The following is a 19442-nucleotide window of genomic DNA, read 5'->3' on the forward strand; positions in this document are numbered from 1 at the left end:
TTCTTTGCTTTTGCTTCTGGTTGTTATCGACATGTAGTTAAAATTTTATCCCCGCCTAATATGAAATTCGAAAATACCTTGTATGCTGTCGAGACGAAAATTTTTCTCTCCCCAAATATAATCACTTTATCCCACAAATTTTTAAATATTTCAAAATTCAAATCAATCAAAAATAAAATAAATATGTAAAAACTGTACCTAGATAAAAAAATTAAGTCAAACAAATATTTCAAAAATTTTAAATATATCAACTTTTTCCGACGGGCAAATAAATTTTCCTTCACCTGTTTTTCCGTTTCCTATTCCCCTCAAATTCACAACCAGAGATACTTTAATGTCCTACGTTGGCTCGCCATGTTGTTATGATCTGCTTCTTATTAATTTTATATTAATTATTATTTATCTGATTAATTATTTAATTGTCACAAATCATACATAAAAAAATTAATAAAAAATCTCAGGGTGCCTTTTTATACTATAAAAAAAAATCTAAGTTATCTCACGTTATACTCATCTTCTCTCGTGGGTTCAGTATCTCTTAGTTGATCCTAATCGGGATAAAATAGGGAAAAGAAATAAAGCAAAATATTAAAATAAACATACAGAATTGTCTTTTATTTATCAAAATCAATACTCTAAAATCTATCAAATCTAAAACCTGTAGACACAGATGTCCGAATGAAATTTTACCACTTAAATATTATTATAGTTAAAAAAAAATTTATCGGTTTGTTCCCGATGACTGTGGTAAAACAAACTAAACAAAACAAATTTATGTATTCGCAAGATTACCTATATTTACTATTTACTTTTTGAAATATTGGAATTTTAATTCATATGCTTTTTACTCAAAAATTTAGTTTCCGAACATAAAAATCTCTTTCACATAAATTGACTGACCTTTTGCTTCAGTCACTCTGATGTCTTCTCGTGACCCAAAACAGCTCTCCCTCGTTGACTATGTTAAAGGCTACTCATCAAAGCCCTCTCCGTTCTCCAGCTTCAAAACTATCAGCATACCAGCACCAATTCTCCAACAAGCCGGGCCTCTTTTGACACGTACTCGATTCAAACAAAACTCCAAAAATTATCTGCTCTCCTTCTCACAATAATACAGAATCAAAGAGGTATTTCGTCTCAATTTGATCTGTCTCTCGTTCCTCTTTTCAACACTATTCTCCACTATCAAACAGCCACTGGTATCTGCTAACTATCTATCCACGAAAACGTCGAACTGCTCCTCAGCGATGCCAAAAACATAATGACTTCTTTTCCAAACTCTCTCAATCATTCAAACTACCTTTCCCCTTCCAACTTGCCAAGAATCAGAAACAATCTTTTCCATTCGACAAACAAACATTCATTTTCAAAATTATTCCGACCATCCTAATTACTTTCGGGGAAACTCTACAACATTTACTCGTGTTGAACAAAGATATTAAAATTCCAAACTTTCTTTTTAAACCACTTTCCCAGAAAGTGATAATTACATCTACCTGTGGATTCTATAGTTCTCGTAATAAACAATCTATTTTCATTTTAAATCTAAATACATCGTCCTTTTCACTTTAATTATTCACAAAAGTCTTTAATGGTTCATCGGAAAGCTCATTAAAAAGAGAAATCCACTTACACCCAAACTAAATTCTAATAAATATTTACAGCTCAATATACAAGGTGTATCAAATTTATGTGCCCGCGTTATTTAAAAAAAAATTTAATTTAATTTTTATTTTGCCTTTGATTGATAAAATTGAAAACACAATAATACATTAAATCGATTTTTAGTGTATTCTTATGTAAATAAAAATTTCTGCAATTTTTTTGGCAAAAATGGTACATGTTTGAAGGGTGGCTAATAGAGAATTGCCTATGGCGTCAATTGACCTAAACGCGGCCCTGCTTATACCTAATAGTAGGGGAGAAAAGTATGCTAAATTTGCAGTTACTCGAGCGTTATGAAAACCTATTGGGTTGTAAAGAGTAGGTACTTACTAAAACCAAAAAAAGTTAGGTTAAGTTTTCCATAAAGTGGGGGACTTTCCATTTTTAATTTAATTTTCCATTTCCAACAATCGTTTTTTTCGATTATAGCGCCATCTGTTCCATAAGAATCTAAATATACAATAAAAAATGGAGACTTCTATTTAAGATTTTAAAGTAACCCCCCACCCCACATCCATAAGGGATCGTGTCTGGTGTCATTCGATAGATTTTTCAAAAATATTGAATACGTGTATCTTTCAGTTTTTCGATCTGATGTTCATTTCACGAAATATCGCGGGGTTCGTATTTAAATTTTTTTAAATTTACCCCCACTCCCTCCGTGGATGGTCGTGTTTGGTATTATTCGATAGATTTTTGAAAAATATTGAACAGGTATTTTTAGTTTTTCGATCTGACGTTCATTTCGCGAATGATTCGCTCTTTTGTGAAACTTTGTGACTCGCCCAATTTCTTACGCCCCACTCAAATCGTCAGATTTTTTAAAATACACTCTTTTGTATGTACTTATCTTACCTTATCTTAATCTCACGATTTAGAGTTTTCCTAAGGATAGATTTTTTTTTCGGAACCCCCTTAACGAACTCACTGTATGAAGAGCCAATATATGGTAGAGGTACATTTACAGGGCACAAGGTTTCTCCCCATGTGATAATCTGACGCGCTCGAGTAACTGCAAAAATCCCCATTTGTGCTCCCCTGCCACAATATAAACTGCATAAGGTCATGGTCTTTTTGCATAAATCCAAACTGATTTTCGAACTTTCGACTGATGTCGATATCTTCACGTATCCGTCTCTTAATTAATTAATTAATCTCTCTCATATTTACTATATTGTACAATTAAGTAGTTTTATGGCCCTATAGTTTATGTATTGTTGTATATCCTCTTTGTTTTTGTAAACAGGTATTGAAGTAAGTACATACTGCTTCTCCATTCGTCTGGCATTTGTCCCACTTCCATAATTATATTTAACAAACCTGTTAGCCAACTTTTTCTTGTCGCTCCTAAAGCTGTGTTTGGTAGATTATATTATCAATATCAAAAAAGTCATTATACGCTTTGATGGAAGTAAACTATAACAACAACCTGAGACATGATAAACAAATATCCGATTTTATTTGTGAAAATTACCATAAAATCAATGAAATTTCATAAAAATTACTAGATGAGACATAATATAATAAAGCAAAACAAACATGATTGTTAAGCTAGCATAGTTAAAAACAGGCTATAGTAGAAACGCGACAGTAGACCGCATAATATAGTAGCACCCATTTATTTTTACTTGAAGATTTACATTTATCCAATAATAATCACAGAAATATGTCATTCAAATATTTACATGTTGTTCTGAAGCTATTTCCTTGTGGCATTTTTATAATTAAGTATTTTCTATGGGAAATAAGCCACAATTTTACTAAAAAATGAATTTATTAACGTTTCGAAGCCCAAATCGGGTTTCGTTGTCAAAATACAAAATACTATTAAAATAAACAAAAATGTTGTTGCTAAGTAAAAAAATTCTTCTAATAATTTATTTAATCTGACTCATTTATATTGGCAATTCAGACGTATATTATACATTTTAAAGTAGAAGACTTTAAAATGATATCGCCAATATTTATGAGTTGTGTTCCTGGGACGACTTTACTAAAAGATAGTTCATTCGATTACATGAAATCAATCCCAACTCAAGAATATCCGTCGCAAAAAAATCATAGCATGTGATCTGTCTTTAAAAAGACAACCAAATGCAACGATGACAGTAAAATTCTCGCGTTAGAGATTCCATAGTAAATCACGAGGGAAAACCAGCAAAGAAATCTCGTGATACTATCCCGACATCGCATCGTAAGTATTTGGTCTTACATTTAATTTACCTTCAAAAAACTAATACCAAATTCTGACTTTAATATGTTTAAATTATAAATAATATTAATAATACATAGATATACAATAAGTAATATTAAATATAAAATTTGTACTAACTCGATATGTTATTGACTTACTAATCGTGGTATTTTCTTTCTATTGACTTCCTCTTTCAGTATGGGTAACCACATCCTACTGCATACCGAGGAATTTGCGACACAATTGGTTTCATTTAGCATAATTAGAGCCGCTTCTTTGATTTTTCTCTTTTTACTATCTGATTGTTTCAGGACTATACTTGAATCTCTCCACTGAACTCTATGTTCATTATCCCATGCGTGTTGACATATTTGAGATCTATCAAATTCTCTATTTTTAATATAAGACTGATGTTCACTTATTCTAACGTTTAATGGTCTTGATGTTTCACCAAAATAAAATTGTTCGCATTCACAAGGTATTTTATAAATGAAATTCTTTGTTCTTTCTTGTTCATTGTTAGGTTTAGTTTTAGATAGAATTTACTATGGAATCTCTAACGCGAGAATTTTACTGTCATCGTTGCATTTGGTTGTCTTTTTAAAGACAGATCACATGCTATGATTTTTTTGCGACGGATATTCTTGAGTTCGTATTGATTTCAAGTAATCGAATGAACTATCTTTTAGTAAAGTCGTCCCAGGAACGCAACTCATAAATATTGGCGATATCATTTTAAAGTCTTCTACTTTAAAATGTATAATATACGTCTGAATTGCCAATATAAATGAGTCAGATTAAATAAATTATTAGAAGATTTTTTTTACTTAGCAACAACATTTTTGTTTATTTTAATAGTATTTTGTATTTTGACAACTAAACCCGATTTGGGCTTCGAAACGTTAATAAACTCATGTTTTAGTAAAATTGTGGCTTATTTCCCACTTATTTGATGATTAAGTATTTAGAAAATACTTAATTATCAAATATTTACAAAGGAAAGATACTTTAGAAAATCTTTTAAAACAATAAACACAGAAATACTTGAGGAAATTACAAAGAAAGAAGAAGTAAAAAGAAAAAGAATTGGGCAAAATTGAAAGCATAAATAAATATAACGTATAGGATATTGTAAGTAGATTAAAATTATGGCGAATATTCAATACTTTATAATAGCATAAGCGAACGTTCACATTATAAGAATTTCGACCGTGCAATGGTTAAAATCTACATAGTGGCTCGAGCATCTTTCTCCCTTCACCGAATAATGTTTCAAGCGGTGAACCGAGAAAAATTCCATGATAGCTCGAGCCACTATGTAGATTTTAACCATCGCACGGTCGAAATTCTTATAATGTGAAACAACGCTATGAAGCGTGAACGCTAAAATTCAAAAACTAGTACACAGAATACAAAGTTTTTAGACGTTTAGTCCAGGGTAATAGGGTTTTGTCCATGACACTTCAACAGCCATGGTACTGAAGCGTTTTTTCGGCAGGTAATACTTATAAGAACAAATTGTAACTATTTCCTGCGTAGGAACTGGCGGCCATTTTTATTTATAAACAACTTAGTGTCAAAAACGGTTTTTTCCTTTTTTTTTCAAATTAATGGAAAACAGTAAGACTTTGTGGTTCTCTTAGTATAAACATCTTCGAGAGAATGGAAAAAGCTTTAATATGACGTATTACAAAATACACTCATTTATTGTTAATATAATTGCAAAAAAAGGTCGAAATTTCAAAAAGAATAATTTGGCAATAACTGTTGGAAAAATAAGTGTAAAGCTTTGAATTTTTTTTTTCAAATGAGGGTTCTTTGGTGCTTAATATGTGACAAAAATTTCAAAGCGATTCATTCGATTGTTTAAATTTTATTCAAATTGTTTATCCCAGAGATCTTTTTTGTTGCAATAACATAAGTCAGAAAAAAATAATGTTAGAACCATTCTACAGGTGACAAATAAAAGAGCATGAGCTAAACGTTCAAATTGGTTTAAAAAAAGTGAATAAAAAGGCATTTATTAGTAATAAATAATTATGCAAAAGTATGTTCAATTTTTCCTTATAAACTTTTTATTTTTTTATTATAATAAATTATATATATTTATTACAATGTTTCATCAATTATCATATAATACATAACATTACTTAGTAGTTGTGCACCTAAAAAACGGTAAAAAAATATATTTTTTGAAAAAAGTTATTCAAAAAGTTTATAAGGAAAAATTGACGATACTGTTGCATATTTATTTATTATTAATAAATGCATTTTTTATTCACTTGTTTTAAACCAATTTGAAAGTTTAGTGCATGCTCTTTCATTTGACGCCTGTAGAACGGTTCTATCTAACATTCTTTTTTTCTGACTTATGTTATTGCAACAAAAAGCTCTCTGGGATAAACAATTTGAATAAAATTTAAACAGTTGAATGAATCGCTTTGAAATTTTTGTCACATATTAAGCACCAAATAACCCTCATTTGACAAAAATTTCAAAGCTTTACACTTATTTTTACAATAGTTATTGTGAAATTATTTTTTTTTAATTTCAACCTTTTTTCGCAATTATATTAACAATAAATGAGTGTATTAAAAGGCCGTTTTTTGAAACTAAATTATTTATAAACAAAAATGGCCGCCAGATCCTACGCAAGAAATAGTTACAATTTGTTCTTATAGGTATTACCTGCCGAAAAAACGCTTGAACGTTTTTGTGAATGTCGATTCGTGACAACTATATCGTTCTAGTTTTAAGATACGATTAATTATTGTCATTGCAAAATGTTTTAGTTTGCAAATTATAATTATAGTCTAAGAGCTAGTGAACCCTCCGACTAACGGTCGTCATTTAAGGCTAGAAATTTGACTAGTGATAATTCATAGCACACCAAGGCTAAAAACCATAACCTGGCAGGCATCAGCCGTGCACGTGTATCTACCAGGTGAATCGAAAAGTGCATAGTTTAGGGGTAAAATAAACTTTCTTCTGTAAGGTTTGAATTTAAGTATGTGTTTGAGTAAGTCCTTTAGAAGAAATGTGTACAATTACAGGCGATTCTGAAGAGCATAAGACCTTGCCAGGCGAGGGGAAAGATTAGGGGTTTTTCCTAAAATATTTTTTTTGCATCGAACAAATTTGTTTTAGGTTTTTTGAATCATTCCAAACAGAAAAGGTCTTTAGTGATTTTTCTCTTAAGTTAATAGTTTTTGTTATACCTATAAGCGATTGAAAATTTTGAAAATTGTAGGTAGATATTCTTTAAACATTGATTGATGAAATCCCAAAGAGTCTTTTGCAATACAATATCGGAAACCCCTTTGTTTTTTAATTGCTAATCAAGCGGGCGCGACACTGTAGTATAAGTGAGGACGTTTGAGTTGGCATAAATTCATTATCTCGAGAATGGGCAAATTTCAAGAGAAATTCTCAGACAGGTCGATTTTTATTTTTAAATTAGGACTTTTTGGCATATCGATGGTTTAGTGTGAAAACCTCGTATTTCATTTTTTTTTTTTTTCGAAAATGACATTTTGGTGGTTTTAGTTTGAAAACCTTGTATCTCACGATTTACAACTGTTAGAAAAATCCAAATACACCAGACTATTTTCTACAGCCGAAAAAAGAAACCACGTATATCAATTCCTCTCTTGATTTAGTGTGAAAACCACGTATATTTATAACCAAGAATTTGGTACTTAATTTGGAGTGTTTGTTTAAGAAATTCGACTTGGAGAAATGTTTTTTTGTGAACAACAAAAGGTAGTCCGGCATATAGAAACATTTTGTGAACCTTAAATCAAAAGATTTGTACTGTATCAACCTAGTATTTGGAGGTGTGCAATAAGCTATGAAAAATGAAAACCTCGTAAATCATAAACACAGCCTCATTTTAGATGAAAAACACGTATATCAAGATATACGATGTTATCATAGATACTTGGACAAAGGCTCTATCTATACAGAGTGTTTCATTAATAATTGTCCATATAGTAACTGAAGAAACCTTAGCACAAAATACGAAGATTTAACCTAAAACTCTTAAATAAAATGTGGTTCCTTACTGAGTTACAGGGTGTTTTATCTACAAATTTAAAAACTATTTTGGCTCAGCATTTTAAAACTATTCGATGTATCCTTTTCATACTTGACAGAAAGTGCGACTACTATACAGCCTACTAAATTGTGATAAACAAACGTTTGTAGATACTACCAGAGGCGTACGACAGGGGATAGTGAATGGTTGATCCTTCTCAAATTCTACGCCACTGGAGGAATTACTATTTTAGTGCCATTTTTAGATTCTCCAATACTTCCTACGTAAATAATACACCCTTCATTGGTAACAATAAAGTTATTAGTTTGCGAAATATTTGAAGTTATAAATGAAACGGCACAGATATTTTGATTAATTTATAATATGATTCATATGATTAAAATTTAAAAATTATTTGTACCCAGTACTTTAAATCTATTTGGCGTATCCTTATCATAGTTGGCAAAAAGTGTAGGTACTGTACACCCTACTAAATTAAGATAAATAAACGTTTCTAGCTACTAACAGAGGCGTACGACAGGGGATAGTGGCTGGTTGACCCTTCCCAAATTCTACGCCACTGACGAAATTGCTATTTTATTGTAATTTTTTTTATTTTCCAATACTTTTTATGTAAATAATATACTCGTCATTCGTAACGATAAAATGATTAGTTTTCGAGATATTTGAAATTAAAAATGGTTGATCATTCCCACATTCTACACCATTGGCGAAATTGCTATTTTGTGCATAATTTTTAGATTCTCCAATACTTTCGATGAAAATAATATCTTCATTCGTAGCTATAGTTATTAGTTTTCGAGATATTTGAAGTTTTTGGATTCTCAATACTTTTTATGTAAATAATATACTCGTCATTCGTAACGATAAAATGATTAGTTTTCGAGATATTTGAAATTAAAAATGAAGCGACACAATACATTAGTCAAAATAATCGTGTCGTTTCATTTTTAACTTCAAAGATCTCGAAAACTAATGACTTTATCGTTACGAATGAAGAGTATATTATTTTCATATAAAGTGTTGGAGAATCCAAAAATTGAACTAAAATAGAAATTCCGCCAGTGGCGTAGAATTTGGAAAGGGTCAACCATTCACTTTCCCCCGTCGTACGCCTCTGGTAATAGCCAGAAACGTTTGTTTAATATAATTTAGTAGTTTGTACAGTACGTATACTTCCTGCCAAGTATGAAAAGGATACGTCGATTAGTTTTAAAATGCTAAGCAAAAATAGTTTTTAAATTTTTAGATAAAACACCCTGTAACTCAGTAAGGAACCACATTTTATTTAAGTGTTTTAGGTTAAATATTCGTATTTTGTGCTAAGGTTTCTCCAGTTACTATATGGACAATTATTAATGAAACACCCTGTATACTCCAAGGATATTTACGTGTTTTTCATAGTTAATATTTGTATTTTCCATTTAATAGCAACATTTAACACTTTCAGCTCTGGGCCAAGATCAGTGATATTTGTCTCAATGTGCTCAAATTAAAATGCGTAACAGTAGTTTTTGTTTTCAGATTATATTATGCAGAAAATCAGTTTTTTGCCTCTCGATATATACAGGGTGTCCAGAAACTCTACCGACAAACGAAGACAGGAGATTCCTCAGATAATTTTAAGATAATTTAACCCAATTCACCTAGTCCGAAAATGCTTCCTAAGGGAGCTAGAGCTCTTTGAAGATGGCGTCATGTAATTAGTTTTTCTTAAATACCTCCAGAACGCTTCTATTTAGAAAAACGAAAATTGGTATACATATTTACTTTCCAGAAATCAATCGATTCTATCCATTGCGAATTTCTAGTACAACTCATAGGCGTCCGTTTTGGGTAGGGCAACGGTTATTTTATCGCCTAACTTTTTTATCTTTAATTTTTAAGTATTTTTGACTCTGAATTATTTAATTGTGAGTTATTCTAGTACTAAAAGGTACTCTTAGTTTAAGTCGATAGGATACACCGTTTGCTAGAAAAATCGATTGGAAAATTTTTCGTTCCTTGAATTAAAAAAAAAAAGATACAAAAAAAACTATTTAGAAAGATGAAAACTGGTACATTCATTTATATTCCAGAGATTAATCGATTTCATTAATGGCGAATTTCTAGTACCGGTCATAGGCGTCCGTTTTGGGTAGGTCAACAGTTATTTTATAGCATACCTTTATTGTCTTTAATTTTTGAGTATTTTTGACACTAGATTATTCAATTATGAGATATTCGAGTACTAAAAGTTACTCTTGCTTTAAATTGGTAAAATACATCGATTTTTTTTTAATTTTTTTTAACTTTTTTTTTTTCAAATTCCCAAAACTAAAAACTTTGAAATCGATTTTTCTAGAAAACGGTGTATCGTATCGACTTAAAGTAAGAGTACCTTTTAGTACTAGAATACCTCACAATTTAATAATCCAGTATCAAAAATGCTTAAAAGTTGAAGATAAAAAAGTTATGCGATAAAATAACCGTTGCCCTACCCAAAACGTACGCCTATGACCGGTACTAGAAATTCGCAATGGATGGAATCGATTCATTTCAGGAAAGTAAATATGTATACCAATATTCGTTTTTCTAAATAGAAGCGTTCTGGAGGTAGTTAAGAAAAACTAATTACATGGCGCCATCTTCAAAGAGCTCTAGCTCCCTTAGGAAGCATTTTCGGACTAGGTGAATTGGCTTAAATTGTCATAAAATTATCTGAGAAATCTCCTGTCTTCGTTTGTCGGTAGAGTTTCTGGACACCCTGTATAATACTAGTGATGTCATCCATCTGAGCGTGATGACGTAATCGGTGATTTTTTTAAATGAGAGTAGGGGTTGTGTGATAGCTCATTTGAAAGGTTATTTAGTTCTATATTCGGTAATATAAACATTAACATAATTATTTTTACAGGGTGTACAAAAAAAATTTTTTTGTTAAATTAACTTAAATTTGACAAATAGAAGAAAAATTTTTTTTGTACACTCTGTATAAATAATTATGTATGTTAATATTTATATTACTGAATAGAGAATTAAATAACCTTTCAAATGAGCTATCACACAACCCCTACTCTTATTTAAAAATCATCATCCATCACGCCCAGATGGATGACGTCACTAGTATTATATATATGCCAAAAAGTCCTAATTCAAAAATAAAAATCGACCTGTCTGAGGATTTCTCTTGAAATTTGCCCATTCTCGAGATAATGAAATTATGCAGACTCAAACGTCCTCACTTATACTACAGTGTCGCGCCCGCTTGATTAGCAATTAAAAAAAACAAAGGGGTTTTCGATATTTTATTTCAAAAAACTCTTCGGGAATTCATCAATCAATGTTTAAAGAATATCTACGTACCTTGGCAACATTGAAATTTTTAGATAAATGTCCGATTTAGGGTTAAAATGGCCGATTTCGCAATTTTCAAAATTTTCAATCGCTTATATAACAAAAACTATTAACTTAAGAGAAAAATCACTAAAAACCTTTTCTGTTTGGAATGATTCAAAAAACCTAAAACAAATTTGTTCGATGCAAAAAGAATAATTTTAGGAAAAACCCCTAATCTTTTCCCTCGCCTGGCAAGGTCTTATGCTCTTCAGAATCGCCTGTCATTGTACACATTTCTTCTAAATGACTTACTCAAGCACATACTTAAATTTAAACCTTACAGGAGAAAGTTTATTTTACCCCTAAACTATGCACTTTTCGATTCACTTGGTAGATACACGTGCACCGCTGATGCCTGCCATGTCATGGTTTTTAGCCTTGGTGTGCTATTAATTATCACTAGACAAATTTCTAGCCTTACAGGACGACCGTTAGTCGGAGGGTTCACTAGCTCTTAGACTATTATAGATTATAGTTCGTACCTTAATAAATAATAGGTACATACCTACTTTATGGAGACAGTTCCGTAATAATTGACAGGAGATAAATAAATAACACAAGGTAAGAAACAAAAATAGTTGGACGATAATGGTACAATGGAAGACAATAATCACAGTAGCCAAAAACCAAAATCAACATGTTTACGTATTATATAAAACATTATTTTTTATAAATTGCGAATTCTTTGAGAATCTTTATATTATCGTTAACGTATTTTCTCGTGGATTTATTAGATTTCAAAAAAAAGAGAAAGGAGTTTGAAAGCTAAAGAAAATATCTGTAACAGTATAATCTATATATTTATATAAACAGGGTGTAACAAAAAGGAGGCCATGAATTAAATCACATATTATGGGACCCAAAATAGTTCGATTAAAACTAACTTACCTTAGTACAAATGTGCACATAAAAGAAGTTACAGCCCTTTGAAGTTACAAAATGATAATCGATTTTTTTTTCAATAAATATATCGAAAACTGTTAGAGAGTTTATATTGAAAATGGGCATGCAGGTTTCTTATGACCGGAACATATTACATGTATGTCTTATAGTAACAATAATAATTACAAGAGAACATTTTTTGTTCTTGTTGTAAGTATTATAATATTACTATTAAAGTCTCTAAAAACAACTCATGTTTATAAAAAGTGCGTTTTTTTTTTAATGAAATACATTCTATCGACTCCTGAAAAACATAAATATGTAGTTGCTCAGACATACCAGGTTTTACGTGTAAGCCATCGATATGACAAAGATTTAATAGCATAAGAAGTGTAATAGAATTTAAAAAAACTAGTACACAGAATACAAAGTTTTTAGATGTAGAACCGTTTTTATGAATGTTGATTCATGCAAACTATATCGCTCAAGATACGATGAATTATTGTCATTGCTAAATAAATGTTTTAGTTTGTGAATTATCGTTCGTAGTACCTTAACAAATAATACATTATGGAGACAGTGAGCACTATCTAGTTTCGTAATCATTGATATTAGATACATAAATTACATATTATCTAAGGTAGGAAACAATAAAAGTTAGACAGTAATGATTAATGATTTACAATAATATGTTTGAAACAGTAGCCAAAAATTATAAAATCGACATGTGTCTTACGTATTACATAGATAAATAATAAATTATTATTATTTATGAATTGCGATCTTTGAAAATGTTATATTCATGTATTTGCTCTTTGATTTATTAGATTGTCAAAAAACGTAGTTTGAAAATATAATAATACCTTTATGATATACATTTTATTATTAAAGCCTGGGTGATTTTTAAGTCTATTAGAAATTACTCACCCTAACAATCAAAAAACTATATCCAACACAAATCAACCACAAAAATATCACTTCTACTTCAAAAATAACCGATATTCCCTAATCCTAATCAACGAAATCGCGAAACAATCTAACCGGCGATCGCAAAGCATGCAGACGACTGTCTTCTATTTCTCTCACGCGGTCGTCTAGATCTCAGGCCGACGAATGCGATGATACTGGCACTCCATGGCCTATTAGGATGCACTTTTGTGCTTTTTGACACGAGACTAGGAGGCTGTGAATTGGCGCCCCTTCCTTGGTGGATTTGCGGTTTTCGGTTGTTTTCGAAAGCTTTGAGAATCAGGATAACAGAAGGACAGTAGCGAAATCGTGGGTAGATCTATAGGAATGCTTGGAGGATTTGAGCTTAAGAGATTTCTGGTATTAATTGTTGCAATTGGCGGCGGAATATACATAGAGATAAATAGACGTTCTATTATTAACTTAATGATTTTATCTAATAACATACTTGAAAAAGATATACACTTTAGTTAAAAATTATGCTTAAAATTTTGTGAAAATTTCTAATGTTAATATTCTTATATGTATTCACAGACACAGACACAAAAAAATATTGTTAGAATTAAATTTTTCATTGTAACAACATTCATAAAAACTACATAAATTATTGAACCTACGCTACTTTTACCTCAGTAAAGCATACTCCCGTTTGAAGTATAATACCCTATGTCATGTCACATTTTTCTCCAATTACCTACTTTGTCAAAGGCTTTAAAATAATCAATGAAACATCAAACACAGATATGTTACGATGATAAATTCCCTGGATTCGTCTATTATCTGTCGTACGTTACATGTTTGGTGCTACTATAGTATGCGATCTACCGTCGCGTTTCTGCTATAGCTTGCGGTCTACCGAGGGATGCGGTGTATAACCGGTATTATTATTACAGTGCCAGTAAAAAATATTTACAAAGTGAATAAAGTGCATAAATCAAAAGAATTTTTTTACGAATTAATACTTTCTTATTACAATTTTAGTTTGTGGCTTATTCTCAACTAAAATAGTAAATTGATATGGCAAAGTAATAATTTGTGAAATTAAAACAATAATTATTCTTGTGATTTATGCATTTTATTCACTTTGTAAAGATTTTCATTATTGTGTGCAAAACCCTCTGAAAAAAAATGTGTGTGTACTTTGTACGCACGTAAGAAGATATTCTTCTATTATATAATAGGTAATTTAAACGAAGTAAATATACTTAAAAGGTTATTTGTACTTATTTTATTTAAAAATCAAACTAACTTTCTTATCTACCACTTTCAAAAAAGAAGAATATCTTCAAAAATTATATAATAATATACTTACAATCATAAAATCTATAAAAAAAAATAAAAAAATAATAACTTGCTTGGGGCTTGAACCCACTTCACGTCTACCGCGCCGTACGAAAGTTGACGGTATTTCAAACTGCACCACATTCGCGTATACGTCATGTGGGAATATACACAAACTAAACGTTTACACCATAAATTTATATGAATTTAATAAAATTATTAGTTTGATTTTTGTCGAAATAAAATACAACAAACCCCCCAAATAAATTATAATCTTACTGCATTTAGTAAGCACTCAACAAATCCAGCTGTTTTTAAAAATAACCTTAATTCAATCATAGCCAAACATGGAGATAATTGCTACAAGATATACACAGATGCATCAAAATGTAATACAGGAGTAGGTGCTGCATATGTAACCCCTAACAACCAATATCATTTTAGACTTCCCAAATATTTCAGTATTTTTTCTGCTGAACTTTATGCAATACTCAAAGCCCTTGAACATGTCAACAAAAACAAAATACCAAAATGCTTGATCCTAAGTGATTCACTCGGTGCTTTACAAACTTTAAATCATGTGTATCCTAAAAACCCCCTAGAGAAAATGGTAAAATCTGAACTAGAAGAGGCTCAAGAAAATTCCAGACACATTACCTTCATATGGATCCCATCTCATATTGGTATCGATGGAAACGAAGCAGCAGATCAGTGCGCCCGTAAAGTGTCGGAAAGTGTCGAAACAGAGGTAACGGAGTGTCGAAATCTCGCGAGTGACATAAAATCGTACTTTAGAAATCTAATCACGTGTAAATGGAACCAAGAATGGAAATATTCACCGACATCTTTAAGAACAATCAAGGATAATGTTTACCCGCGGCTATCGAGAATACGAGCCCGAAAACTTCAAACTGTTATCACACGTCTGCGTATAGGTCACACAAGATACACGCACTCTCACCTGTTTACAAGAGACGATCCCCCTAAATGTGAAATTTGTGACGAAATAAATAATGTAAAACATTTTTTAATTGACTGTCCACTTTTTGCAAATGAACGAATTATATTCAATATTCCTAACAACATCAACAAACTTTTAGGCACAGATGGTTACTATGACAATATCGCAAACTATTTAAAATGTATAGGGCTATATTATAGAATCTAAATTACTGGAAGTTATACCTACACTGTATTCTTAATTTAAGATACATACTGTAATTATAGATAATAATATCGATAATTATTTAAAACTCATAGAATTATATTATAGATTGTAAGTTATTGGAACTGTACTCCTACACTGTATTCCCGCTAATCACCTCTTGGTGGATGCGGTAAATTTTCAATAAAAAAAAAAAAAAAAAAAAAAAAATACAACAAAATATAGAGTAAGAAAACGATATATGAGATGAAGATTTGTAGAAAGTTTGTTCGTAATCAGATTATGTAAATTAAAGCATTGCCTACTAATAGGTAACTACATTATTTTGTTTACATTTTCCAAATATATAAGTATTGAAACTATTAGGTATTTCCAACTGAAACATTTAGAATTACGTAGCTGCGGCTTTTCAAAACTATTTAAAAAGTCACTATAATTATAAATTTGATTTTATTTCTGTCCACATCAATAAAAACTAATATTATACAATATTTTTGTTTACCGATAACCTCCATATTGAACAATTATTGACAGATCATTTCAAAATTTCAACACCCAATCAGAGCCCGTATAACGATTAATACCATACTGTCGGTGTGCGCATGCGCGCAGATCAATCAAATTTTACCCTCAATCGATTCGCCGCTAAAGAAGAATATCTTCAAAAATATTATCGTGTTGTTTAGTGGTACACGTATATACACTGTATAATAGAGTGCCAGCAAAAAAATCATTACAAAGTAAATAAAACGCACAAATTGGAAGAATTATTATTTTAATTTTACACATTAACAATTTGTCATATCAATTTACTATTTTAGTTGGGAATTAGCCACAAAATTTGCTTATTTTTTACACCATAATACATATGCACAGGTAGATCATCCTCGGGATAGGCCGCATACTATAAATATAGTTGCACGTAGATATTAGAATTATCAGTAGTAATTGCACAAGAGCTCTGAAGTTATTGAATTTTTCCCGAGTGACACTTTGACAGTTTTAATTTCACGAGCCGAAGGCGAGTGAAATTATGTCAAAGTGTCACGAGAGCAAAAATTCTATATTAATTTCAGAGGTCGAGTGCAATTTGTTGCGATTATTTCATGAATAAAACTGTTCAAAACCAAAATTTTATTGTAATTTATTTATGTAAGTACCATTAAACACACAGTTTTTATAAATATTTGACGATTGAAAGTCATCACTTTTATAATTTTTAAAGCATTAATTGTCACTAATAATGTCATATATTCAGTGTCATCTGACGTAATATACTTAACGACGGGAGATTATCAAAAATTATCGATTTAATTCAGATTTCTGTAGCTTTCTATCGGTCAGAATCTCCTATGAATGAAATAATCCCGTTAATTTCATTAAAACATGACAACGCAATAAGAAAAATTTGAAATAAATTAGTAAAGTCGATTCGCTAATCTGAGACACAACTGTCTAGTGACGTTGGTAATTTTTTTGGGAAGTTAGGCGGCTAGACGTGACTGGAAATTACTATATAACCAAAGGTACCTGCTCATAGCCAATATTATTATTAATAAACAGACATAAATAACATAATAAACCTTACGCCAATCAACAATTATTTATTTACACCATTATAATGTATTGATAACAAATGAGAAAATTATTTATTGTACAAAATAAAAATATTTTGTAGAAATAAATTTCACAAAATTTTATGAGTTTAACACTCCCACCTTTTCCAATAATTCTTCTTTTTTTAATGAAAGAATAAGTTCATTTGAGCAGTTAATAGTGTGAAGTAGGAATTTTTGTGTTGTATGTTTCTGTATTCCGAATGGGTCAAAATGAATCTTGGCTGAGCGAATTCAGTATAAACACTATCTAAATATTAGTTTATTACATGTATTATACTATACTATAAATCCATATTACAAGATATTCTACTTTCTCGCACTATAGGTCTGGATCCCGCGTACCAAAAAAAAGTTTATTAATAGCAAGCCGAAAATTTCTTAATAGCTTAACGGTTTCTAGTCGGAAAAACTTTGATGTACGGGAACACTGGGCAGGGGAAGTTTTAATTGTGGAGCAGGTTACAGGTTTCGAACGTCAGATTATGAAAACGTCCCATGTATTTTGTCGGACACAATTTCCAATTGATTTGTTACCCTTTGAATTATATTGTTTGAAATGTTTATTTTGGAGAGCAAAGAATCATCAACATAACCTTCTGCGACATTATTTGACCGTCAGCCAAAATGACGTTTCAGTGTTAACAGATCAGCTCCTGCATTTGCTAACATGGTTGCGGATGATCTCCGGAATGTTTGACCTGTATAACAATGTAGATGTAACTTCTTCTCAATCGGTTCTTTTTTGAAAAGCACTATAGAATCTAATATCTAAAATAAAACCATTTCATCAAAACATGTTATAATTATATTAATGATTGTTTTTTGTGGAATGTAACGGTACTGTGCAGAAGAGCTCTTTTTCTACAACCACTATTCAAAGTGCACTTTTCTGCACGGTTTTATGTTAGCAAACTTGATATTTTCTCACAGTATAAGATATTTGACATTAGTGTGCAGAAAAGTGACGTTTCTGTGTCGCAAAGTGACGTTTCTGTGCCGCAAAGTTCTTTTCTGCACAGTTGACTACCTCATTCTGAGTAACGTTATATTCTGTTTACATCCGTGGACTACCGCATTCTGAGTAACGTTATATTCTGTTTACATCCGTGGTTAAACTTTAGACAAATATATAACCTATAAGACAATTATTATATTTAACTATAGCATAGAAACTAAATTATGGATGTTACAACTGTTTTATTTTACAATTTTATTCTTATTAAACATTTTATAATTATCAAATAACCAATAAGGATTTAGCAACCTGTGCAAGAGACGTCGAATGAAGTAGGATTTGTGTAAATCCGTGACTGCATAAATATAATGTCAATAATGTGTAATAATTGTTTAAATTTAAACAAATTAAGGCAGTGCATTAATTTTTTAACTGATTTCTGTGCAATTTATTTAGGTATAAGGAATTTAAATTGATTAGTAGGTATTAATTAAATACAGTTTAAAATTTATCACATAGGTACCTATTATAATTAATCGTCGTTTGGAAATTGTGATTTTTATTTTTAGGAAAACTGTGCTTGTAGAAAAAGTATAGTGTGAAACACGTGCAGAAAGGTAATTTCTCACTCGTTTGAAACAACGTTTCAAACTCGTGAGAAATTAGTACCTTTCTGCACTTGTTGCACAATATACTATTTCTGTACAGAAACGTCATTTTTCTGCACACTAATGTCATATATCTTATATTGTGAGAAAATATCAAGTTTGTTAACATAAAACTGTGCAGAAAAGTGCAATTTAAATAGTGGTTGTAGAAAAATAAATTATTAAGATTATAGATTTAACAACAGCATAATAAAAACTAAATTAATATGATCGAAAAAAGTTCCAAATAATAATTCACAAAATTGTAATACAATTTTTAAAGATGCATGGTAAAATATTGATTAATTTGAGCACCCATCAAAATGTTACGTACGTAATACATTAATCAAGGTGAAAACTAATTTTGTTGCAAAATACCAATAACCAAAAATTCGCGTAAATTAAAATGTCTTATAAATATCTCAAATTTATTGATAATATTGTTTCAGCTGATAGTAAAAATTAAATAATCTATGACATCATAAATCGCTTATCATTTAACAGAAAAAACGGATTACGAAATAAATATTATTTAATCTAAGTTCATGGAACGTTCGGTAATTCAAAAAAATTTCAAGAAGTGCTAATTATAAAATGATTAATTGAGAAAATATTTTTTATATTATCATA

General features: G+C 30.5%; 1 protein-coding gene across 1 annotated transcript in view; it reads right to left on the minus strand.

Annotated features, from left to right (window-relative positions):
* The window catches only part of LOC114335054 (uncharacterized), a 418463-nt gene extending 404975 nt beyond the window's left edge, over positions 1–13488 (minus strand). The window contains exon 1 of the mRNA XM_050650439.1: positions 13104–13488. The gene's annotated coding sequence lies outside the window, so the exon portion shown is untranslated. The remainder of the gene's footprint in view (positions 1–13103) is intronic.
* Between the last annotated feature and the right edge of the window lie 5954 nt (positions 13489–19442).

Source organism: Diabrotica virgifera, chromosome 5, assembly GCF_917563875.1.
Source record: "Diabrotica virgifera virgifera chromosome 5, PGI_DIABVI_V3a".
Taxonomy (NCBI): Eukaryota; Metazoa; Arthropoda; class Insecta; order Coleoptera; family Chrysomelidae; genus Diabrotica; species Diabrotica virgifera.